This window comes from Lepidochelys olivacea (genome assembly GCF_965140295.1).
Source record: "Lepidochelys olivacea isolate rLepOli2 genome assembly, chromosome: 8".
Classification (NCBI taxonomy): domain Eukaryota; kingdom Metazoa; phylum Chordata; order Testudines; family Cheloniidae; genus Lepidochelys; species Lepidochelys olivacea.
This window is the reverse complement of record NC_140418.1, coordinates 83,588,574-83,614,663: the sequence shown is the minus strand read 5'-3', so window position 1 is coordinate 83,614,663 and position 26,090 is coordinate 83,588,574. Positions and strand designations below refer to the sequence as shown.

Here is a 26,090-nt window from a genome sequence, read left to right as displayed (position 1 = left end):
AGGTTAGAAAAGCAGGGAGTACTGCAAAGGTGGAATGCTTTGGTACTACAGAATATTATTATTTTCTTTAATTTCCAATAGTGGCCACAGTGTGCAAGGAACTGTTCAAATATAAGAGAAAGTGTGTTTCGGGTGCTGCATCACACTGCAGTACAGTCTTAGGAGGTCATGTCTGGAGTACCTGTCATAACTATCCATTCTATTTAGACTTTTCTACCTCACCCATCACAACCATGATATTCATCACATCCGATGAAGTGAGCTGTAGCTCACGAAAGCTCATGCTCAAATAAATTGGTTAGTCTCTAAGGTGCCACAAGTCCTCCTTTTCTTTTTGCGAATACAGACTAACATGGCTGTTACTCTGAAACCAACCATGATATTGGCATGCCTGTAAAACAGAAGTGGTGAGGGTGCTACAGGGCACTCTCAGAGGCATCACAGCAGAAACATGCAAGGAGCAAGGTATAGAATAGCAGGAATAAAGGACTAAGTGGGGTCATCACCAGAAAGGACAGATAAAGCAGTGCTGGGAGCCAGCTCTACTCAGGGAAACAGCATTATTATTTGTTCTGATTTCCAGTAGTGACCACAGTGTGCTAGGCACTTTGTAGCTATAAGAGATGTGTTGCGGGTGCTTAAGCGTGCTGCCCAGAGGGCGGCCCAAAGCGCTACAGGATAGGGCATGGTCAGAGTGCAGGAAGTCTGGTTTGCCTGAGGACAATGGGAGGTGCTGGGAAGAGGCAGGGCTGCATGGGAAAATATGAGGGCGCTATGGGGCAGGCAGACAGCAGGGGACGCTTTGGGGCAGACAGCAGGGGCCGATAACAGGCGGGGCACTTGAGGACAGACAGCAGGGGGCGCTGCAGGGGGGAACAGAAACTGCCGGAGAGCCACAGGGGGTCAGCAAGAGATCGGGTCGGCGCCTCCTGTGGAGCAGCAACGGTTACCGCACGGGCCCAGCGTGCGCTGGTCCGAGTCCCTGGGGTGCTCAACCCCGCCCGCCGTGTGCCCCGAGGCAAGGAGGGTGCGAGGAGGCTGGTCCCACGGTCCCCGCCCCCCAGACCCCAGTTACCATTACCCAGCAAGCCCAGCGCCGCGCCGCCATCCTGCTGCCGGCCAGCTCCCACGGGAACCACACAGCCTCGCGAGAACTTACTCCCTTTCCCTCCTCCTTGTCTCATACTGTCCCCTCCCCCACAGCTGCGCTGGGAATCAACATGGCGCTGGCGCCGCGCACGTGTCCCGGTCCCGCAGCAAACGCCTCGCTCTGGCACCCGGCGCGCGCACACGCACATGTACACGCAAGCGACGGGAGGGGGAGGCGGAGCCGAAGCGCACGCGCAAGAGTTGCCCTGCTGCTCCGGACCCAAGCTGCCGAGATTCGAACGGGGCGCGCGAGCCTCCTCCCCCACGCGCTGGTCACGTGGGAATTTGCCCCTCCGTCTGCCCCCCCTCGCGGGCGCCGAATTCGGCATCATCCGGGTCCCCCCTTTCCCCTTGTGTCGAGGCCTCACCTGGCTCCCGCTATCTCGCGCGCACGGAGCCCGCCGGCAGAGGAGCCGCTTCCCCTGCTCGTTCTCTCCGTGCCGCGCACCAGGCAGCGGCGGGGGCAGCGGCGGCTCCACACAGCGCCTGCTCCCCCCCCTCAGCGCGGCGGCTCCTTCCGCTTCCTTCCCCTCCCCCCGCTGCGGCAGGGGGACCCGCTCCCTGCAGCTCCGCCTGCTGGTAGCTGGGGGAGGCGGCCAGCCGCCGCCCACGGTCGCGGGGTGAGGATCGGCGCTGCCGCGCGGAGCCGGACGCGCCGCCGGGTGACTGTTCTCCCCGAGTGGTGTGAGGGGGACGGTCTCTGGCTGGGCGCGAGCCGGCCCTGCCCACGCGGACGCGACGGGCGCCGGGCCAGAGGGCGTGTGAGTCAAGCGCCGGGCTGGGGCCTGACTTGGGCCCTGCGAGGTGCGGATGGTGGAAGCGCGAGGTGCGAGGGATGGGGCAGAGCGGGTGCGTTCCCTGCCCCCACCGAAAACCCGCCTCTCTCCAGAGCATGCAGACAATGGAGCGGCAAGGCCTAGCCCTAGAAAGCGGTTCCATCTGTTCCCCAGGCAGGCAACTCAGGCTTCTAGGCTTTTAGACGGTTGCCCGTGCCCCTGTGGCTTAAGCACATGAGCAACTTTTGGGGTCTTGCAAGTTTGTGTCCATTAGGAAGAGAAATGGATGAGGTGAGTCAGGTGTATTTTCTGGCACAATCCTGTTGATTTACAAAGGATGTGCAGAGAGTTCTGTTTCCCTGGATGTTGTAGTAATGAGTAAGGCAGTTTCCTTGCTGAGCCAATCCCCAAGCCAGTCAGTTCTCTGCTCAAGGAATTTTGTGTCTCTGCTCCTTCACGGGATCATGCTCATGTCACATGTTTCTGGCGCTGTCTGCTGGCTTTCTTTACACGCACTTAGCTTGTGCTCCCCTAGCTTCTGCATTTGCAATCAGGTAACACATCATCCCACAGCGGTTAGCTTCTGCTCAAGCATTGCCATATGGCCCATTGCTTTGGGCAGTGGCAGCTTTTATTTCCAACTATGTCACGATAAAAAAGCTTAATTGCTCCTTCTATGGAGCCTGGAAGACGGGTGCTTTGCTTTAACCAGCTTTGTGATTGTAGATGAAAGACTCACTTGATGGCAGCCATTAAACATGTTCCCAGCATAACAATATCGTCTTTATTTGTGGCCTTTTCTAGGACAAGAAGGTTAACTTTATCGCTACCTACCAGGAACAGAGTTTATGCAGCCTGACCTGTCACAGGCACCGGCCCCTTCCTTCATGTTTTATCCAAACTGATATTGCCTACCTTTTTTCCGAGACCTTTTCAATCAGCTATCTGACTATAGCTGTTCTGTTTTCACTCCAGGCTGCTGTCTGTCTTTAGGCAGATCTGATATATCTTTTATTGATCTCTTCCTCCTCCATAGTTGCAATTAATTACTTTTCACATATTTAGGGATTTATAAAGGGTTAGCAGAACCTTAAATTTAGCTTGTAAAGAATACAGATAAGTGTAGTATGTTACTAATATCAGCCCACCTTTCTGTGAAAGCTGTCCTCTGCACTACCAGAAGCTTCTATTTAGCCTTCATGGTTAATCCCAGGTTGATTATAGTGCAGAAATCCAACCTAGGAATTAACAAGTGTGTGGATGATTATGCAGTAGGAACTCCGTAGTTAAGGATGCTACAGGATTTCCACTCAAATTTTCAAACATCTAAAATCCAGATAAGTAATTATAGCAGCTTGAAAATTAATATGTCAGTAGAGTTTATGGTGTAAATTAGAGATCAGGCACGCACGGGGTTCCTGTGATACATACTGCCCAAACCACCTCTCCAAACAAAATACCTGTTTTTAAAATGGTAAGAGTCTTATGTTTTTGTACAGAGGTCAAATAAAAAAGAGGGGTTTAAAGGAGAGTAAATCTGTATCATTGGGCAGGTAAGAGGGACAGAGCTGATAGCTGCTGGGCTCTAAAAAGAGTAATTCATATCCCTACACCACTTGCTGCTGCCAGCTGGTTAAGTCCCTGCCTCTCTGGGCCGCTTTCAGCAGCTCCCATTGGCCTGGAACAGGGAACTGTGGCCACTGGGAGCCGCGATGGGCTGAACCTGCGGACGCGGCAGGTAAACAAAGTGGCCCGGCCTGCCAGTGGCTTTCCCTGCATAAGCGCAGAACAAGTTTGGGAACCGTTGATCTAAATAACTCTGGTTCTTCCTAAGAAGACTCCTTTTCCTAAGAGAAGCTCTTAGCCAGCAAGAGCTAACTGCCAATCCCCAACTATTATTCCCAACAGCTATGGACCTTTCCTTTTCCAACTTTTTATGGAGGTCATGCCAAATTTTCTGTTCAGAGTTCCTCCCCAACTACAGATTTAATATTGATGCTAATTAGATGTACTCTGAAGACAAACAATCCTTCTGAACAGCACTTACAGTATCTCCATTAACTTGAGGTCGTAGTATTTATGGAGCCAATATCCCTTCGTACTAAATTCACTTCAGTGGGAGGTCTGAGTTTGGGATCAGCAATCTCCAGTTTCCCTCACTGGGGTTTGTTGAGCAGAAGACAGATCTTCAGCCCTTTCTCTGGTTAAGGCAAAACCTCAACAATCTTCCCATTTCCTGCCAACTCTCATATTTAGACCCAACGGTATCCAGGAAGCAACTAGAAAGTTGCCATGAGAATTCAGCTATCACTTTCTAGAATGCTTTGGTGCTTTAGAATCCTGCCCTTTCACAATAATTAGTAACAAAATGTTATGCAATGTATTGGCAGGGCAACAGCTCAATTTAGTAACTCAGTGGCTTACTTTCAAAATTAGTGCCAAAATGTAAAATCAAATGCCAAAAAGTTGATTTTTCAAAATACCACACCACAGCCAACTTTAGGAAATATCTAACTACTTAATATTGAAATTTAAGTAGTTAATTTTTTGGAGGGAAAAAATCCCTCTTGGAAGAATATTTGCTTTTGTGTGTATTTTACAATGTAATGAAACAATTATGTAACAGGTTGACATTATTGGGAAGAAAAACAGTTCAATGAAGAGTTTACAGGAAAGAATGACTTCAGACTAAAGAAGAGAGAGTTTACTTGAGATAAGAGAGAAACATGTCCTTATTGTAACAGCAATTAAACAATGGAACACCCTCGCACATGAGGTCACTGAGGGTCTATAAATGATGTTTAGACTCAGTAACCTTTATGGTAGATACAATCCTTTACAGACATAACTTTTTTTATTGTATGGGAAGGTGTAAAGATTTTGTAAAAGCTGTTAGACTTAAATAAGTGCCAGAACGGTGTCCTTTAGAAAAGCTGAAACCACAGAAAACAGACACTGAGAAAAGAAAATGACTAATAGAAAACTACATTTCCTTTTGACTGAACACACCAAAAATCACAGGGAAGCCTATTCAAAAATTAAAGCTGAAAGGGAACGTATTTTTGTTTAACAAATGCCTGTGCTATTAAGAGCCAAATTCTCACCTCCCATCTTATCTTAGTTTCATGTCCTCTGCTTTGCTTCCCATCCATGCTTGCTGTTGCCCCTGGACTGCATGAACATTTTCCTTACTTGTGCTTCCAGGAGCTACTATGACTGCCAGCTATCCCTGAAATCTTCCTTGTGTGCCATGAATGGGAGGAGTGAGTCTAATAAAGGATATTTCCTCATCTGTAGTTCTCTATCCAGCTGTTTTATTTTATAGGGGTAACTTTTTAATTTAAAAATAAATTATATAAATGCATTTAGTGGCTCTTTTGCTTAACATAAATCTTTAATGTGGGTCTCTATTACAAAGTGCTTTTATGCAAAAATAAGTTGCTATACTAAAATATATGCAGTAAGTCATCACTTTCGTTCCATATATACTCCTGCAAGTTTAATGTATGTTAGCAATCTAAAAGATAGTAATAAAAATGTTTTGCTCCTTTCTAAGACTAAGAGAAAGGACTGAATATATTTTTTTCACAAACATTTAGAATGTCTGTTATAATTCAGCACAGAACAGCTTTGCTCCATTTCATAAATACATGAGGTCCCAAGTCTGAAATTCTTACTCATGAGACTATTCCCATTTAAATCAATTGCACAAATGGCAAGAGTAAAGGTTTCAGAATCAGGTGACTAGAGAATAATGTCTGGAATGCAGTGAATTACAAGGAAATGATTTCATCTAGATCTTTTGGTGACTCAAACCACAAAAGCAGTATTCAAAGCTGAAGGCAGTCAGACATTCTGTTTAGCTCACCATAGTATACATATTGTCATTTAAGATTACAATATAGCTGGAGCTTGGATTGTACATTACAAAACTAAAATATCAGTGTAACAGTTTAAAATATTTGAAACTAGTGTATTGTTATTATTTTACTTTCAGCTATTTTGAGTTTCACTCTCCTCATTCTTGAACTTTGGTTTAAACTTCCAAAAACGTAACACACCCATTGGGGTCTGGAAAATTTCAGAGTGATGGGTGACAGTTGAGGAAGGTTCTGAGTAAGATTGGAATGAAAATCTTTATGTAATTTTAATTGTAGCAGTTGATACCATTTACATCATAATCAGTTAAGTTATTTGTAGGCCTTGGCACTAGAAGCTATTTATGAGGTGGAAAGTTAAACAAAGCTTTTGCTGAGAGGGACATTGCCAACTTAATCTAGATTTATTTATTTTTTTTCCAAAAATTAGTTAAGTCATATCAGCCTCCTGAGTCAACCTGCCGGCTTTTGTGGCTTGCAATCATACTTTACTATTTTTAACAATGGTTTTTCTCTTCCTGGTGCTGAGTAGGACACAGGGGAAACTGAATAAAGCCCCAGTCCTGTAATAAAGTGGTATGTGGGCACATGGATTCAACTACTCAGATCTAGTGCAGACTTACATTACTGATTACCTATTCTGCTGCTGATTGTATTTTTGCTACTCCAACATTCCTTGCCCTCATGGCCAATTCATTCACTTCTGGAATTCTCCCCTGTACTGACCCTTACATACGGTAACTCCTACCAAAAAATCATAAATCCACTCACTACCTTGTCCTCTTCAAGTGCCTCTGGAAGAGTCTCTGCTCTTTTGTTGTACCTACAGAACACTCTTATAAAAATGGTTCCACTGGCAGTAAGTTACACTGTGTGCATAGCTAACATACACGAACACATGCTTGTGTTATTGTTACCTTGTCCTCCCTATCCCTGTTTCACTTACCCTGAAATTACTTATCCAAGGTTACAGAGCTGGTCCATAGCAGAGACAGGAATTAGAGCCCTTGACTTGTCACTTCCAATCCAGTGCCCTATCCACTGGACCTCATTGTTCTATGTGCTGTTCAGACATAAGGTATGTATATGCTGCAGTGTACAATTGGCTGGGTCCCTTTGCATGCAAAACTGTGCTTATGGATGCTCACATGTGGGATTGGTATTGCACAGCTGCATCCAAGTCAGACTCATCTAGCTGTGTGCACACTGGTATTGATGTTAGACTGGTTTGGCACTAGGATTGCTTTGAGCATATCCCAGGGTTCTTAGTACTTCACTAACCTGGGCTCTTCTGGAAAGTGGTTTGCAGTATATTGTGGGAGAACTTGCCCATCCTTCCCAGGCCCCTACGCAGAAGTGTTCTTAGCCCACTAATGCATTTGGCTGTGGCACACCCAGCTTGGCACGCTCCCTGCTTCTGGCCATTCCAGCCCATGCCAAGCCATAGCTAGAGCACAGGTTGATGAGCTGTTCCTGCTTGTGACCACTATATACAGATGGACTGTGGATAGCATTTCACCAGCAGTGTCTGACCCTCAGAAGGCAGGGGCAGGTCTTGGAAGGGAGTTCACTCATGGCAGAGTGGAGATATACCTGTTGCATGCTGTAATCATATGTAGACTAGTGCTAGATAGCTAGTACCATGGTGGGATCACATCATCATGCAAACTTGGGATGAACAGCAGCGGGCCCAGCACTCCAGAGGAAGGCCAACTTCATGGAGCCGTATGAAGAGCATACTCCCAGACACACAAATGGTGCTGTGATAGCAGCAATTGATGCTATGGTTTACCAGTGGGTGGTGGATATAAACAAGGTGCCAGAAATAATAGCTGGCTTTGAGATAATTGGCTTCCCCCAAACTCTGCTGGGCCAGCAATGGCATTCATGGTACTGCCACGAAGGGCACAGGAAAGTGAAAACTGCAAAGGTTATTATGCATACATTCTGCAGGCCTTAGTCAATCAAAAAGGCAGATTCATAAACACCAGTGCAAGCATGTACCAGCAAGTTGCATGATGGCAGCATGCTGAGCTCTGGTGGTTCCTGTTTGGACAAGGAGGAACTATATTCCCTCCGAATAACATGGTTATCATTGGGGGTGAGGGTCTGTGCCCATGCTTACCCTTTACAGCCATAGCTCATGAAACTATAGTCTGGCTACACAGGTGACCTGATAGAAGCCGCTTAGCAGTTACAGGATGTGGTGGTGTGCGCATTTGAAGGCAAGATGGGACTACCTGCAAAACTGGATGCCACTGTGTCCAATGCCATCTGTATTATTGTGGCATGCTGCACTCTCCACATCATCTCTGAGGATAAGGGTAAGAATTTTCACATGGATTAGGCCGGACACCATTGGTTTGCTGATCTAGTATAGGTAACCTGAAAGAGCTTTGTCATTACTGAGACTGGTCCAGGCAAGCAAGGGAAATACAAGGGATTCCTTGTGTTCCCATATCCTTTCAGTGGAGGGTGACACATGAGGAAATGTGCCCGGTGGGGCTGTAAGAGACATATGAGTTTATTTGCTATTTTTTATTTGCTGTTGCTTTTATGTGGTAAGAGTTTGATATTTTATTAAAAGCTTTGGACAACTTCATGACTATCTTTTTTAAAGCAAACCGATTTATTAACATAACCAAAAGTATTCTGAAAGCCATTGCAGGCATCCCAGCTCCCTGTACACAAGTAAGTGAAAGTGCAAACTTGCAGAATTGTGCCATTACCTAAAGTCTCAGCTGTAGAGTCTCATTGCTAAAAAACCAGTTACCTTATCCGTAACTGGTGTTCTTCGAGATGTGTTGCTCATGTCTATTCCAGAATAGGTGTGCGTACTCGCACGTGCACCGGTGCCGGAAGTTTTCCCCCCCCAGCAGTACCTGTAGGGGGGAGCGCCCCCCACGACCCCTGGAGTGGCGTCTGCCTGGTGTGGTATAAGGGGAGCTGCGTGTTCCCCCCACCCTGAGTTCCTTCTTGCCAGACAATTCCGACAGGGGAAAAAGGGTGGGGTGTGGAATAGACATGAGCAACACATCTCGAAGAACACCAGTTACGGAAAAGGTAACTGTCTTTTCTTCTTTGAGTGATTGCTCATGTGTATTCCACAATAGGTGATTCCAAGCTATATCTGTTGGAAGTGGGTAGGAGTTCACAAGTTCCCAGGATGGAGGACAGCCCTGCCGAATCCGGCGTCATCCCTGGTTTGGGGGACAATCGCACAGTGTGAGGTGAACGTGTGAACCGAAGACCATGTGGAGGCCCTACAGATGTCCTGGATGGCGGACGTGGGCTATGAAGGCAGCTGACGAGGCCTGCACCTGAGTCGAGTGTGCCTTCACAATGGGTGGCGGGGGACACCTGCCAGCTCATAACAGGACCGGATGCATGAAGTGATCCAATTGGAAAGCCGCTGAGTGGAAATCAGCTGCCCCTTGCACTCTCAGCCGACGTGACGAACAGTTGGGAGGACTTTCTGAACGGCTTGGTCCACTCGAGGTATAAAGCCAGAGCCTGCAGTACATCGAGCGTGTGGAGATGGTGCTCCTCACTGGACGCGTGAGACTTGGGGCAGAGGACCAGTAGAAAAATGTCCTGACCCATGTGGTAGGCGGAGACCACTTTTGGGAGAAACGCAGGGTGTGGGCGGAGCTGGACCTTGTCCTTATGGAAGACTGTGTACAGCAGCTCAGAGGTCAGGGCCCTGAGCTCTGATACTCGCCTTGCCGATGTGATTGCAACCAGGAAGGCCACCTTCCATGAGAGGTGAGACCAGGAACACGTGGCCAGTGGTTCAAATGGGGGCCCCATGAGACGAGCTAACATCAGGTTTAGGTCCCACTGCAGGACCGGGGGCCTAGAATACGGAAAAAGACAGTCCAAACCCTTAAGGAACTGGCCAGTCATAGCATGGGAAAATACCGTGTGCCCTTGCACTGGCAGATGGAAGGCTGATATGGCTGTCAAGTGCACCTTGGCTGATGAGGGCGCCAGGCCCTGGGCCCTCAGGTGGAGGAGGTAATCAAGGATTAAGATGGATTGGGGCGGCCACAGGGGAGACACCCTGGTCCGCCGCCCACCTAGGAAACCGGGACCACTTCGCCAAATAAGTGCAGCAAGTGGAGGGCCGTCTACTTTCGAGGAGGATGTGCTGAACCTGTTCTGAGCACGTCCTTTACTCTCCACCTAACCACTGAGCAGCCACGCCTTGAGGTGAAGAGCCACTAGGTTGGGATGGAGGAGGCGGCCTTAGTCCTGAGAGAGCGGGCGGAGCAGTAACGGCCAAGCTATTGCCAGGCCCATGAGAGTCCCGTACCAATGTTGTCTGGGCCACGGCAGGGCAATCAGGAGGACCCGGGCCTTATCTGTCTTTATCTTCTCCAGGACCCTGCTGATTAGAGGGCACAGGGGAAAGGCGTAGAGAAGCTGGCCTGACCAGGACAGGATAAAAGCATCAGAGATAGCTCCCCGCCCCAGGCCCTACCAGAGCAGAACTGGGGGTATCGCTGGTTCTGCCGAGTCGCGAATAGGTTCACCTGGGGAGTTCCCCACCTTCGGAAGAGCCGGTGGGCCACTTCTGGGTGGAGGGACCACTCATGTTGCGAGGAAAAGTCCCTGCTCAAGCGATCCGTCCTCTTGTTCTGGGCGCCCGGTAGGTGGAAGGCCTTCAGGTGAATGTCGTGGGCTATACAGAAGTCCCACAGCCTGAGGGCTTCGTGGCAGAGGGCAGAGGATCAGGTCCTGCCTTGCCTGTTGATATAGAACATCGAGAGCGTGTTGTCCGTGAGGACCCTGACTACCTTGCCCTCCAGGTGCAAGTGGAAGGCCATACACACCAGCCGCACCGCTCCCTGACGTTTATGTGTAGTATCAGGTCTTGAGCCGACCACAGGCCTTGGGTCTGAAAGTTTCCCACATGGGCCCCCCAACACATCAGACACCAGCTCCAACGACAGGGTCCTGTCCCTGAATGGGACCCCTTGGAGCATTTTGTTTGGGGTGGACCACCACCGTAGGGAGGTGATCACAGAGTTCGGCACGATGAGGACCTTGTCCATCCTGTCCGTGGCCTGGCAGAACTTTGAGGCCAACCAGAGCTGGAAGGGCCTCATCCCGAGTCTGGCATGATGGACCATGTACGTGCACGCCGATATGTGACCCAAAAGCTGCAGGTAAACCCTGGCTCTTGTCACCGGGAACCTTGTGACCGAGTTGATGAGACCTTTCAGGGTCTCAAATCTGTCTGGCGGGAGAGAGACCCTTGCTGACGCTGCGTCCAGGAGTGCCCCAATAAACTCTATGCGTTGGGCCGGGACTAACATGGACTTGGTGTTGTTTACCAACAGGCCCAAGGCGGTGCACGTGGACAGGAGGAGCGCCATGTGATCCCTCATCTGCGACCGGGAAGTGCCCTTGACAAGCCAATTGTCCAGATAGGGAAATATCTGGACCCCCCGCCGTCTGAGGTAGGCCGCTACCACCGACATGCATTTTGTAAACACCCTCAGGGCAGTGGACAGACCAAATGGGAGAACCATGGATTGGTAGTGATTCTGTCCCACCACGAAATGGAGGAAGCGCCTGTGCCCCTTGAATATGTGGATGTGGAAGTACGCATCCTGTAGATCTAGGGCAGCGTACCAGTCCCTGGGATCCAGGGAGGGGATGATGGAGGCCAGGGAAACCATGCGGAACTTGAGTTTCACCATGTACTGGTTCAGATGTTGCAGGTCCAGGATGGGCCTGAGCCCCCTTTGGCTTTCTGGATAAGGAAATAATGGGAGTAATACCCTTGCCCATGAACTCTTCGGGCACTGCCTCTATCTCTCCTAGTCCTAGGAGCCGCCCCACCTCCTGCTAGAGTTTTGTGTGAGGGGTCCCCCAAGAGGGACAGGGACGGGGGGGTGTTTGGGTGGGGAGGAGGTAAACTGGAGAGTGTAACCTTGGGAGATGGTTGAGGACCCATTGGTTCGAGTTTAGCCACAACCATTCCGGGAGCAAAGCACATAACCGGTTGGCAAAGGGGAGCTTTATTGGGGGTGGATCCCGGATAAGGACTGGCGGGGTGCCCCCAAGCATCCCATCAAAAGTGCCTTTTCCCCGCCTGTTTGCCCTTGGAGGACCTAGGCTGGGGGGCAGGCCTAGACTGCCTCTGAAGGCCTCTCTTATAGTCCCGCTGCTTCTTATGGGCGGCCTCATACTTCGGGAGGGCAGCCTGGGCGGGAGTCTGCTGTGGCTTGAACTTAGGTTTTGCCAGAGCTGGGACATACAGGCCCAGAGTCTGGAGGGTCGTGTGGGAGTCTTTCATGCCATGCAGCCTTGTATCTGTTTCCGCCACAAACAGAGCTTTCCCGTCAAATGGGAGTTTTTGCATGGAAGACTGCACCTCACTGGCCAGCCCAGAGAGCAGGAGCCATGACGCCCATCTCATGGACACCGCGAACGCCATGGATCGTGTGGCCATCTCCGCAGCATCCAAGGCTGCCTGCAGGGAGGGCGAGGAGGCCAGTGAGGTGCTTTGGGTATTGGCTGGCACCGGAGGGTCCACCACCTGGTCAGACTCCGGGCACAGTGCAGAGGACGTACGTCCCACTGACTCTTTTCTTGGGGGTCTGGAGAGGAAGGCCAACGTTGCTTCCGAAGCTCCAGCCACCAAGCGAGCTCCCACCCAGGACTGCGCTGGAGGCTACGGTGCCCACTGGTACCATTAGGCCAGCCACGATGCTCGCGTGGCTGTTCAGGTTGGCTGGTCTGGCCCATCGAAAGAAGGCAACAAATGGAGGCCGGGCTAGCGTAAGATCTGCTGCTGTTTCTGGAGTGGGAGGAGTGGCAGTGCCGGGATCTACGTCGGCCATGGGACCATGATTTTGACGTGGAGGACCAGTACCAACAGTAACAGCTGCTCCACGAATGGCCTCGACGGGCAGACTCACGACAGCGACTCACGACAGCCGGTGATCAACGCCCAGGACTGCGATGTCTTGGCGGAGACTTGGAGCAGGAGTCTGAGCGGGAACGGCGTCGATGACTGAGCCGTGACCAACTGCAGTACTCCCTCTGAGACAAGGACTGTTGGCAACGCCTGCTGCGGTCCTGTCTATATTCGCTCCTTGAGGACAAATAGTGCCGAGAGTCCCAGGCGGCCAGAACCCAGCCAGACAGTCTGGTCGGCATTGAGGGCAATCCACATGGATTCTGCTGGGTGGTGGGCGGTGAACGGCGTTGGGAATGTTCCCTCGACCAAGCCCGGTACCGGGCTGTGGCGACTCTGGAGCATGGGGCTGACATCGGCATGGACATAACGTCCTGGGCCACCTGGAGGGCTTCAGGTATGGATGGCATCTGGATATCCGGAGAGGCCTGTTCCAAAGGGGCAGGGCTACTCCGCTCAACGTGAGTCCGAGGCCTGGGCCCCGGTGGGGATCGAGGACTGCCCGACATGGGCCTAGCCTCTGTCCCAGACTTCCCTCGGTGCCGCTGCAAAGAGGGAATCTTCCTGGCCCTTTTGGCGTGCCCCGTGGACGGGGGGCAGTGCCGACTGGTTGATGGCACTGGAGGGTCGCCACATACCAATGCCACGTGCCAGGTACCGGTTTGGAGCGGTGTGCTGGAGTTGGGGTCAGCGCCGACTTCATCAGGATGTCCCGGAGCCTAATGTCCCTTTCTCTTTTGGTCCGAGGCTTAAACTACTTGCAAATCTTGTACCTTTCGCTGATATAGGTTTCTCCCAAACAGCACAAACAGTCTGCGTGCGGGTCACTTCTTGGCATAGAACGCCTACAAGAGCCGCACGACTTAAACCCCGGGGCGTGGGGCGTGCCCTGGCCCGGAATCACTGACTGACTAAACAGCTAACTAATTACAGGTACTAACACTGAACGAACAAACAGTTCTGGGGACGAGCTACAGCAAAGCTGGAGCAGAGTAGTTCTGATGCACCTTCACTGGCGGCAAGAAGGGACTGAAGGTCGGGGAGCACGCAGCTCCCCTTATACTGTGCCAGGAAGGCGCCACTCCACAGGTCACGGGGGGCGCTCCCCCCATGTGTACTGCTAGGGGAGAAACTTCTGGCACCGGTGCACGTGGCGAACACGCACACCAATTGTGGAATAGACATGAGCAATCACTCAAAGAAGAACTGGATGTTATATGTGTATCCATTCTCATTACTTGCAGCTTTACACATTGTGTAGAGATACAGTAAACGGGGAACATCTGCCCATTCCAGTGCATAGAGTGGGTCATAGCCAACCCCATCTTTGGATTGTCCAATGGCTGCACAGGGTGCAGGATGTGGTGAAGTGAAGGAGAGTCCATGGGCATCAATGACGGTGCAGGAGCTAGAGCCTGCTACCTATCAGGATGGGCATCAGCCACTCACACTGCTCCCTCTGGGCATGCATCACTATCCTCCCTCACTGCTGCTCCTCCAGGTGTTCATTGTTCTGACCTGTGCCCTATCTCAAGCAACAGGTCATCTGAGCCTTTTCCTTTTTCCATGCTGGTTGAGGGTCCTCTCCTCAAGAGTCCTGGATGATTGCCTTGATCCAACAGGGCCTTCAACTTTTAAAATTATTTTTCATCCATAGAAAGAGAAAAAAATCCCCCGTCATACTATAGTTTGATACTTTTATTCCATCTTTACACACTGGCATCTTCAGAAGCTCCTTGTAGCCATGTACCCAGACCAAAGACATAATAAGGAATTTCAGATTTAATTAAATATACCAGGAACTGATTGGGGGGTGGTTAGGCTATTTAGACCAGGGGACCTGTTCCCAGTATTGGTTTCAATATTATTTCAGGCCAGGAAAGCCTGCGGGAGGTCCCCGAGTGGAAGAGGGAGCAAATGTTCCAGGCTAGTGCCGGAATTCCCTCTATCTATACAATGGAGATCTTTTCATCACCTGCTGGCTGAACAACATAGCAAGGAGTTGAGAGGGCGGTTAAACTACAGAGCAACCACTGGAAGTTTATCCTGCCCAGAAATCTCACTGATTCTCCTGCATGAAAAAGTTTCAAGCACTACCTGCCATGAGGGGAGGAAAATTCAGATGAACATTAACAGGATACTGAATCAGAATGTGGAGGCTTGCTAACAGCAGGACCGATTCCCCCTGCTTCCTTCTCTCCAGCTCAGACAGCATGCTGTGGACGGCCCGGGTCAGTAGACCAAGTACAGACATCCCGAAGGGACTTTTTCACTTAATACAGCCACGGGGGTTTATAATCTATGCTGTCTGGGACAAGGCTCTAATGCTAATAATGGTGTAACTGTATCAGTCTGCCAGCGTGACATAGCTACAAACCTAGCAATATATGCAGAAATACGTACTCATGCTTGCTAAACCTGTAATTCTTATTTTCTTTTTTAAGTGGAAACTTAGTTGCATGTTTAATTTTTTCCCCCATGTGGAAGCCACCTTGGCTACATGGTGGTCCCACGGAAGGAAGAGGACTAGGGAAATGGCATGACTTCCACCGTCAACCGTCTGAAGCCATCCCATTCCAAATATCCTCCATAACTATTTTATTGGCCATAACCCAGAAATCCCTCCCATTTATGCTACCATTTTCCCCATAATTATAATAAAGATGTTGGCTGCTGCTTACCCAGCTGCTGATCTGTTCCAGCTCCTGTGCCACTCCCTCCCCAGGCTGTTCCCTGGGCCCATCCCTGAACAGATCCTCAGAAAACAGGCCCAGGAGGCCCACTAGCCAGCTGTAGGGCCTGATCTGCGGTATGTTCCTGTGACTCTGCCTCCTCTACTACCAGGGTTTCCTCCAGTGCGGTCCCTTTTCCCCTCATGTTCCAGTCTAAAAAATCTTACTGTTCCTGCAGAGAAGCCTGCCATCCAGGACTGTGGGAACACTAAAAAGGCCAGGTGGTTATGGTCACACTTGTATTTGTGGGAAGGTCTTCATTTTGTTCCCAAAGAAGTGTTTTTTAAAAAAGTATTTAATTCTGCCATTCTGTATACTTTTCACTCTGACATAGTAATGGCAGTGTTGTGATGTGGAACATTTTCTGGGACCAAATACAACTTTGAAGGACAGATATGCGGTAGGATGCCTAGTGAAATCAGTCATTTACAATTGAACATTTTGCATGCAGCCTCTCAATAAGTAGTAGGTGTGATACATTATTTCTAGTGCAGGAAAGATGATCAAACAGTTCAAGCTGGGAAAAAAAATCCCATTCACAAATCTCAGTGAAATCTGACAGTCTAATACATCGTTTTCAAAGACAAGCTTTATTAGTTATTCGCTCTGAAAAATTGCACTGATCTATTATTTATCTTAGCTAGGGTTCCTGACACTTCCTCAATAGTCCCAGAAAAATGGTAGTTTTGGCATCAAAGCATTCTTCATTTCTAACCAGAACACTGTAAACAGAGATGAAGCATTAACTATTACTAAATTAAGACTCCAAACCTGTAAGCACTCATGCATGTGACTATACAAAGGCCTAAGTGTTTGCAGGGGACTAAATCATGTTCAGATTCTGCTGAGAGCTTGGTTGTCAGTACTACTAATATTTATTTACAGTGACATATTACACTCACCATAAATTTCATTCAGATCTGTTCCCTGTCTTGTCTTTGTTTTGGCCTTTATTTGACCTGGCAATGATTAGTTTTGTAAACATATTATAAAAATTATGCTTAATTCTATATTGCTTGGTTCTTGGGCAGGGAAGTGAACTAATTAGATTACAAACAAAGAAAAAAAAGGTGAGACAATGTGGCCCTCTACTAAATTTGTACAGGGATTTTTAGATTCTGAAGAGGTCACAGCTGAAATGTCTTGATATTTATTGCTTGTGTATTTAAATCATAGAATCAGTCTAATTATAAACAGCATTAGACAAGAAATGTAATTAGAAATGTTTCTAATTAAATGATTAAGCCACTGAATTAACTGCAACCAACCAGTTACATCTGGGCAACAATGGAAGTGTTTGTTTTGCTAAGAAAGCTGAATATCTAATTAAAAAGTCTTACAGTTGGTCCCTTAGAGAAGGTTTACCCCGAGGTGGAAGGAAACATCAATATAGAGTGTCAGTCATTGCTACATCTCTCTTCTTTTGAATTTACCATTTTAATGAAAGCCATGGGAAAAAATGTCAGTGTCACCATGGTAACCAGGACATCTTGTTTTAGAATGTACACTACAAAAAGGTACATAGAAGAGACAGAATAAAATTAATCACCTCAAAAAATGTTGATTTCTGGGGAAAGCAAACATTGCACAGTCTGAATTACAATATGAAGGAATTTGCAATTTCTTTTGGAGAAAAGGATATAAAAATTGTTTTGGTATTTTTTCTTTTTATGACTGCAGCTATTTTCAGCTAAAATAGTACCGACTTGCAAGAATTAAATGGCTTTTCCCACTGTGCTGTACACAAGCAGTGCCCCCATTCATAGTTTACCAACCAACCACCTTTCCCATCATTTAAATGAATCTATTCATCTTATGATTTACTGTGATGATGTTTGTATATCACCTTATTTCTACATTTCAGTGTCCAAATTTAGTGTTGTACCTTTCCCCCATGCAGTTCAAAGTCTTGAGCAGGAAATATCTAGATAGTAATTGTCAGAAAATTAAATTTGGCTTGTTTCCACCAGTTGGGAGGAAATAGACTGCATGGATAAACAGAAAACAACACTTTTTAAAATCCACTTATGTACCCATCAATGACTCCTAAGGGGAAATTGTGCTCAGGTGACTTGTGTGATGTATGATGCAATATTTATAGAAGCTGTAAGACCTGCCAGTCACATCAGGTGGGCCCAGATTCATTTTGAAATGAGTCCACTTTCACCATTTAGAGAAAAGAGCTTTCATTTGGGATCTGGCACTATTTTGGTTTTAGGCAGGGAATTAGATTTGATATACAAATGCCTTCACACTTCCGTGACGTGACAAGCATGTTGACTCCGCCTTTCTAGGGCAGACTAAATCACAGAATTAAGTGGTTTTGTAGAGGTTTCTAAAAATCTCAGCAAAGAGAAGTATAACCAAAACAGTTTTCTTCAGCTAGCCTCTAGATGATGCCTAAGTAGTATATATATTGCATACAGGCAACTCAACAGTTGAAAGATATGAGAAACAGATCCCACCAACCAAGGTAAGGAATGTAGTGCTATCAGAGTGCATAAGAAAATTCTCTCCAACTGAGTTTGACAAACTTATGTATTCCTCTTGGCTCCAGTTGGGTCTTTTCTTGATATGGCTATTCTGTAATGAACACAGGGAACAGCTGTGCCTTAACTATCATTTAGGGAAATCACTGAAAGTAAGCCCAATAGCTATCAGAGAAGCCAATCCAAATATTTTTCCTTTTTAGGAAAAAAATTGATTATCCAATATATCCACTCAAGATTCTTACTGCTCACTAGAAATAGAGGCAGGTTTATTTTGGTGCCCCCATGTTCATCAAGCTTAAGTGTTAAATCATAATCCACTGGAGAGGGAGGTGAAACAGATTATGTAGGTTTATAGTACTCCTCTAGCTGGGATTTAATTTACTAGTGAAAAAAATTTCTGCAAATTTACAGTACAATTCTATATACTTCATGGATGGCAAGAAAGACTAACCTTTTGGAACCGTTTAAACCGTAAACAGATCTGAAATGCGAACCAGCACGATTTGTTATGAGTACTGTTCATGAACACATTAGAAGGTTCTTCCTTCACTTCCTTCTGCTAGTTCTGAAGGAAAATAAACTCATGCCAGAAAATCTCATCTCATGGTGTTTGGAAATGTTGTTGAGAGACAAGGTGGGTGAGGTGGTAATTTTTATTGGACCACGTTCTGTTGGTGAGACACACAAGCTTTCAAGCTTACACAGAGCTCTTCTTCAGGTCTTGGAAACTCACTCAAAGTATCACAGCTAAATACAAGGCCTCCAGTCAGAGGTGGGAAGACGTGCGCGTGTGTGTGGTTAAGGTCAGAAGGGACCATCATGATCATCTAGTCTGACCACCTGCACATTGCAGGTCACAGAACCTCACCCACCCACCCCTAACCTCTGGCTGAGTTACTGAATTCCTCAAATCATAATTTAAAGACTTCAAGTTACAGAGAATCCACCATTTACACTAATTTAAACATGAAAGTGACCCAGGCCCCATGCTGCAGCAGAAGAGAAGGTTACTTGCCTGTAACTGGAGGTTCTTTGAGATGCGTGGTTCTATTGAGGGTTTATGCATGCATGCCATGCTTCTGGAGCCAGAGAATTTGAAAGTAGTAGTGTCCGTTGGTCCGCACATGCACCCTCGCCTCGCCTCATGCTTTCATCCGAGGTGATAAAGGGCAGGGCAGACTGACCACGTCTCCAGTTCCTTCTCCATCACCAACTGAATAGATCCGCAGCAAAGGGGAAGGAGGGTACAAAGTTGAATATAGACAGTGACCACACATTCTGAAGAACCTCCAGTTACAGCTAAGTAACCTCTTCTTCTTTGAGTGATGGCCCTTATTGTATTCCACTGAGGGTGATTAACAAGCAGTACCTAATTTGGAGGAAGATACAAGGATGAGGATGGAACAGTTGAGGGGAGGACAGCGGTGCCAAATGAGTCATCTGTTGCAAAAGTATGTACCAAACTCCACATGGCTGCCCTACACGCGTGGGCGCTTATGGAATGGGCTCTCACTCTGAGCGGTGCAGGCAGTAGCAACAACTAATAGCAGAATGTAATGCACCCCAAAATCCACTTGGAGATTCTCTGTGTGGAGACTGCTTGCCCCTTAACTCTCTCAGCTACTGCAATAAACAATATCTAGGAGACTTCCTGATGAGTCTTGTCCCCTGCAGATAGAAGGCCATGGCCTGGCAGACGTGGAGGGAATGAACTTGTTGTTCCTCTGCTGAGGCATGACACTTTGAAAAGAAAGCAATTCAATATATGAGTTGGTTGAGATGAAACTGGGATATTACCTTTGGTAGAAAATTGGGATGTAGGTGCAGGGAGACTTTGTCCTTATGGAAAATGTTGAAGGGGGGGTCCGCCATCATGGCCCCAAAGTTCACCTACCCTTCTCGCCAAAGTGATAGCCACAAGTAATGCAACTTTTATGAAAAGAAAGGACAGAGCACGAAGCCAGTGATTCAAAGGGCTATTTCATTAGTGCCATTAGAATGAGGTTGAGGACCCACTGGGGAGCGATAGGTTGTATGGGTGGGAAAGTTCTGAGGAAATCTTTCCAAAACCTATTAGTCAACAGAAGTGTAAATACAGAGTGTCCTTCCATGGGGGGGTGTAAGGCACTGACTGCCACTATGAGGACCTTGAGAGAGTTGAGGGCAAGCCCCAATGTCTTCCAGGACAGGAGATAATTGAAAAGAAGGGGAATCTCTACTTCCTGTGGGAAAAGCCCTTTCTGTTGGTCCCAGGAGGTGACACGTTTCCACTTGGCCCAGTAGGAACACCTAGTGGACTCTTTTCTGCTGCTCAAGAGGATGTCTTGCACTTCTGATTAACACTCCCATTCTAGAGAAGCTGCCCATCCAAGTACCACGCTCTGAAGTGACATGTCTGCAGATTGGTGTGTCTGATCCTGCTGTTGTGTTGCATTAGCAGCTTGGGGAAAGCAGGTAGGGGAAGTGAGGGATAGGCTGACATGCAGAGAAGGTTGGGAAACTAGAACTGTCTTGGCTAGAATGGGGCGATCAGAATAATAATGGCTCTCTCCCGCCTGATCTTGTGGAGTACACATGGCAGGAAAGGTGGTGGTTGGGGAAGGGGGGCGGGGGAGAAGGCATAGTTGATCTGGTCTGACCAGCGGAGTATGAGAACGTCACCTTGAGAGTGGATACCGACACACCCCTGCTCCTCCGCACCCCCCAGAGCAGTATGTGCTGCATTTGTTGTTGGCATGGGAGGCAAAGAGGTCTCTGCTCAGAGTCCCCCATTGGTTGAAGATGTCATTTACTAAAGTGTCATAGAATTCCTACTTGTGATCAGCCATGAATCTTCTAGTGAGAACACCTGCAATCAACTTCTGAGTCCCTGGAATATAAAGCTGCCAAAAACAGGATCTTGTGGGTGATGTACCAATCCCATAGATTGACTGGCCTCTGCACACACAGCAGTTGACCTTGTGCCCTTCTGTTTGTCAATGTAATAAATGATGGTGTTGTTGTCTGACATGATGAGAACATAATGGCAGCGAATGGATGTGAGAAATGCTTGACACATTCTCCGTACCATCCGGAGTTCCAGAATGTTTATGTGCATCCTGGATTCCTGAGGGGTCTGTTTCCTTTGCGTCATGTGGTCTCACATGTGTGCTCCCCATCCTGCAAGGGATGCGTCTCTGATGACTTCCCTGTCCAGGGAGGATGGGAGGAAGAGGATCCCTACCCAGACCTGTCGCAAGTCTGTCCACCAACAGTGGAAAGAGTCTACCAATGTGGGGGACTATCAACGTAAGATCTATGGTATGCCACATGGGTGAGTAAACTCTCTGAAGCCACATCTGTAGGTGAGCAATGGAGAGCTGAGCACAGGCAGTGACGTATATGCAGGCTGCCATGTGGCCAAGGATGGATAGGCAAGTCCTGACTGGGACAGATGGACTGTAGACTATTCAGGGGATGAGTTCTTGCCGAGTCTGGAATCTGTCCCTTGGTACGTAAGCTCGTGCTGTGACTGAATTGATGGAGGTCCCTCTGAACTCTAGGGACTGTGTGGGAACCCAAGCTGATTTTTCGACATTTACCCTGACTCCTATGGAGGAAAGGAATCTGAGCAACATGGTGGTTGAGATGAGATCTGCATCTCTGGATCACGCTTCTAGTAGCCAGTCATTGAGACAGGGGAATATAAGGACCCCATAATGCCTGAGGTGGGCTTCTACAACAGAGAAAACTTTGGTGAAGACCCTGGAAGCAGTGGTGAGTCCAGATGGTAGGATCCTGTATTGAAAGTGCTGAAGGCCTACCAGGAAGCTCAGGAGTCATCTGTGGGTTGATGTAAAAATAGGTGTCCTGCATATCGAGAGCCATAAACCACATACCTTTTTCTAGCGACAGTATGATGGCTGCTCAAGTGACCATACCAAACTTGGGTTTGTGAATGAAGCAATGGAGGGGAGAGAGATCCACGACTGGTCTCCAACCGCCTTTCTTTTTGGGTATCAGGAAGTAAGTTGAATAGAACCCTGTCCCTTGATCGTTTGGAGGACTATCACTCCCTTTGTAGTACTGAATCTATCTCTAGGGCAAGGATGCTCTAGTGAGAATGGTCCCTGAGAAGTAGGGATGTGGGTGAGGTAGTGTCATGAATTTGATTGGATAGTCATAACGGATGACATCTAGCACCTGCTTGTCTGTTGCTATTGCTCTCTAAGCTGGTAGAATGAATGCTAAAAGGGATGGGGTGGTTGTATTACAGTAGGCTCACTGGTTGACAGCTCTGTAGTGGTACTCAGAAATAGCTTTTCTGAGAGGGTTGCATGTGTGTGGTGATGTAGGCTGTGAAGGCGGGCCTGGAGGGTATTGGGTCTTCTGGCACCTGTGCGGTGGTTCGTTCAGTCTTTGGTGGAAAAACTGGGTAGTCCTGAACCACTGTGTTGGTAGTGGGCAGTAGAATTTCTGTTTGGGTACAGGTGTACAGATGCCCAGAGATCAAAGTGTGGCTTTTGAATCCTTCAGGGTATGGAGTGAATCATCAGTTTTCTGGTTAAATAGATGCAATTCACTGAAAGGGAGTGATTTTTGCACCTCTATGGGGAAACCAAATGAATGAAGACACGATTCCTTCTGCATGACAATGCCCACAGCCATTGAGCACAATGAGGTATCTGCCATGTCTACAGCAGATTGAAGCGCTGATCATGCCACGAGTTTCCCTTCATCCAGGATAGACTGGAACCGGGGTCGATCTTGCTGAGACAGCTTTTCAGTAAAGTCCTCCAGTTTGCCATAGTTGAGGAATTCATATTTAGCCAACAAGGCTTGATAGTTCGAAATTTGGAACTAGAGGCTAGCTGATGAGCAGACCTGGCTTCCCAGAAAGTCCAATTGTTTGCCCTCCTTATCAGCGGGGGTGTAGTGCAGGGGCTGGGGGCTGGACCATTCAGTTGTTGCTTGCACCACAAGGGTATTGGCCTCGTTTACTAGGAGGCCTAGGTTGGCACACACAGCCAAAAGCAGCTCCACATGGTCCTGTTCCCGAGACCGGGAGCTGCCCTTGAGCAACCAGTCATTGAGGTAGGGAAATATCCGGACCCCTCAGCATCCAAGATAGGCCACCACAACCGCCATACACTTTGTGCATACTCTGGGCGCGGTGGACAGGCCAAATGGGAGAACCGTAAACTGGTAGTGGTCCTGTCCCACCAAGCAACGAAGGAAGCATCTGTGCCCCTCGAATATATGGATATGGAAGTATGCATCCTGAAGCTCCAAGGCCGCATACCAATCGCCAGGGTCCAGAGAGGGTATGATACATGCCAGAGACACCGTGCAGATCTGGCATTTGACCATGAACCGATTGAGGTCTCGCAAATCCAGGACAGGCCTGAGCCTCCCTTTCGCCTTTGGGATAAGGAAATAATGGGAGTAAAACCTTTTTCCCCAGAACTCCCTTGGAACTTTCTCCACAGCTCCCAAGCTGAGGAGCTGACCCACTTCCTGTTCACAGGGGTACATGTGATGGGTCCCCCATGTCGTCCCAGGGAGGAGGGTGGGAGGGCAGGGGTGAGACAAACTGTAGATTGTAGCCCTGGGAAATGGTGTTGAGTACCCAATGGTCCGATGTTATTCAGGACCATTCCGCAAGGAACGCGCACAAATGGTTGCTGAAGGCAAACTTTTTGGTAGGAGGGTCCTCTCGGGAGGCACCCAGGTACCCTCCTGCAACCAGTCAAAAATGTCTCTTGCCCTGCTGCTTGCCCCTCGAGGGCCCAGGCTGAGGGGCAGAGCGAGACTGCCTCTTAGGTTGCCTCTTTTGGGTCTTGGACCTCTTATAGGCGGGCTCATATCTTGGCTGAGGAGCTGGGGCGGGAGCCTGCAGCTTAGGCTTGTCCTTGGCAGGCGGGACGTAAAGCCCAAGGGTTTACAGGGTAGTATGTGATTCCTTCATGCCATGAAGTTTCACATCTGTTTGTTCCACAAACAGGTCCTTGCCATCGAAGGGAAGATCCTGCATCACAGACTGTGCCTCCGTGGACAGCCCAGACAGCAGTAGCCAAGACGCTCTGTGCATGGACACCACCGAGGCCATGGACCGAGCAGCTGTGTCAGCTGCATCCGAAGCTGCCTGCAGAGCAGCCTTCGCAGCAGCGGCACCCTCCTCCACAAGCACCTTGAATTCCTTCCTTTCACGCTCCAGAAGGGAGGGTTCGAATTTGGGCAGTGACCTCCAGAAGTTAAACTCATAACAGCTAAGGAGGGCTTGGTGGTTGGCCACCCAGAGCTGGAAACTGGACAACAAATAAAGCTTCCTACCAAATGAGTCCAGCCTTCTAGAGTCCTTATTCTTGGGTGTGGATCCTGTCTCTCCCTATGATTTACAGACTCCACCACTAGAGAGTAGGGGGCCGGATGGGTAGAGAGATACTCGTGCCCTTTCGTGGGCACAAAATATTTGCGCTCTGCCTTCGACATTGGCGCAAGGGAGGCCGGCGTTTGCCAGAAGGCATTGGAAATGTTAGCCACCCCTTCGTGCAGCGGTAGGGCCTCTCTGCCCAGAACTGAAGAGGAGAGGACATTGAAGAGCGAGTCTGAGGGTCCCTCAATCTCCTCAGCTTGGAGTTGGAGGGTCAATGCTACTCGCTTCAGTAGCTCCTGGTGAGCCCTGAAGTCCTCCTGTGGTGCGGAGGGGGGTGGGGCTGCAAACTTGTCATCCGGCGCGTGGGAGGAGGCTGGTACAGAGCTCTGCACATCAGCCGGCGCCACGGGATCCACCCCTTGGTCGGACTCCGCATGTGGTGCTGAGGATCCATGACCCATCGATCTATCCCTTGGAGCCCTGGATAGTGAGGCAGAGGGAGCCTCCGACGCCCCTGCTACTGAATGAGCCTCTGGCTGAGCATGCACCGGGGGCTAGGGGATCCACTGTCACCACTGGCCCTGCTATGGGGGCCCTTGCCACTGACCGTGCTGTGACACCGGCAGCACTAGCCGGTCAGGTTGGCTGGGCTGGGACATAGGGGGCCACATGTGGGACGAGGTCAGGGTTACCAATGACCTATCAGTACCATGGGAGCGGTACAATCAATGTTGCCGAGAACGACGTCTGCCACGGGGACCGGGACTCTGACGTCGAGGAATGGTGCTGCCTCGTGCTACTACTTCTCAAGACGCTGCGACGTCTAGATCCGCGATGACGTGGAGCTGGCGATCCCCGCCAGGAGTCGTGGGCACAGTGACTCGAGGAGAGAGAGCTGGTGGGTGCTGCAGAGGGCCCTATTGTGTGGTAAACCATTGGCTCCTCTGCTGTTGTAGAAGAGGGTACTGACATGATGCCGGTGGTCTTTTGGGGTACTCATAGTGGCAGTAGAGAATGGGAGGCCCTTGTACTCCATTGGAATCCTCTGAGGATGAAAACTCAAATCTCCATAGCAGGAGGTTGCACTGGCTGTCTCAGGCTGATGTGCAGGGGTGTGGAGGGAGAAGCTCCCTGACCTGGGTCCGAATGAGGCCTCATGGTGACTTCCATGCAGCCTTTTTGGGTAAAGCTTGGTAAGGAGTTGCAGATACTGCACCTGGATGAAATGGGGGCTTCTCCCAACCAGTAGAGGCAGCATTGATGTTCATAACTGATCAAGAAGGAATGAGGGCAGGCAGATTTTAAATCCTGGTGTCTTTGGCATAGCCTGGTACCCACCCACAGGTACTGAGGTGGAGGGGGGTGAGGGGGACAGGTAATCCGTAAACAGATTCCCCCGAAGTCTCAGTTCTACTACAAATACTACTAAAAGCTAAAAGTACATTATAACAGTAAAAACAGAAAACACTTCAAGAAAAACTAACTATATACAATTCTAAATGTTTGAAGGTGCATCATACTTGAGAGAACACTAGTAGCTCTCACTCTGACCATGCAGCAATGAGAAGGAACTGGAGACAAAGTCAGTCCGCCCAGCTCTTTACCACCTCTGATGAAACCATGAGGTGAGGCAAGGGCGCATGCACAAACCAATGGACTCTACTACTTTCAAATACTCCAGCTTCGGACACGTGTAACATACAATGGAATACAATAGGGACCATCACTTGAAGAAAGCGAACCCCCGCTCGGGTCTCTGCCAATCTGACCCAGGGGA

At 48.8% G+C, this 26,090-nt stretch overlaps 1 protein-coding gene and 1 long non-coding RNA gene across 8 annotated transcripts in view; one reads left to right on the top strand and one right to left on the bottom strand.

Moving 5' to 3' along the window:
- The window catches only part of ZZZ3 (zinc finger ZZ-type containing 3), a 110,021-nt gene extending 108,358 nt beyond the window's left edge, over positions 1-1,663 (bottom strand). For 3 of the 7 annotated variants that reach the window (XM_084636839.1, XM_084636842.1, XM_084636845.1), the window contains exon 1: positions 1,518-1,662. The gene's annotated coding sequence lies outside the window, so the exon portion shown is untranslated. Of the gene's footprint in view, positions 1-1,081; positions 1,175-1,517 lie in introns of those variants that run through there. The other 4 variants (XM_084636843.1, XM_084636844.1, XM_084636840.1 and 1 more) reach the window with 3 other exon arrangements.
- Positions 1,664-1,822: 159 nt separating this feature from the next.
- Positions 1,823-24,277, top strand: LOC311525073. The gene is made up of 2 exons (XR_014712673.1): positions 1,823-1,975; positions 23,942-24,277. It is a non-coding gene; the product is annotated as an uncharacterized lncRNA (long non-coding RNA).
- Positions 24,278-26,090: the final 1,813 nt, after the last annotated feature.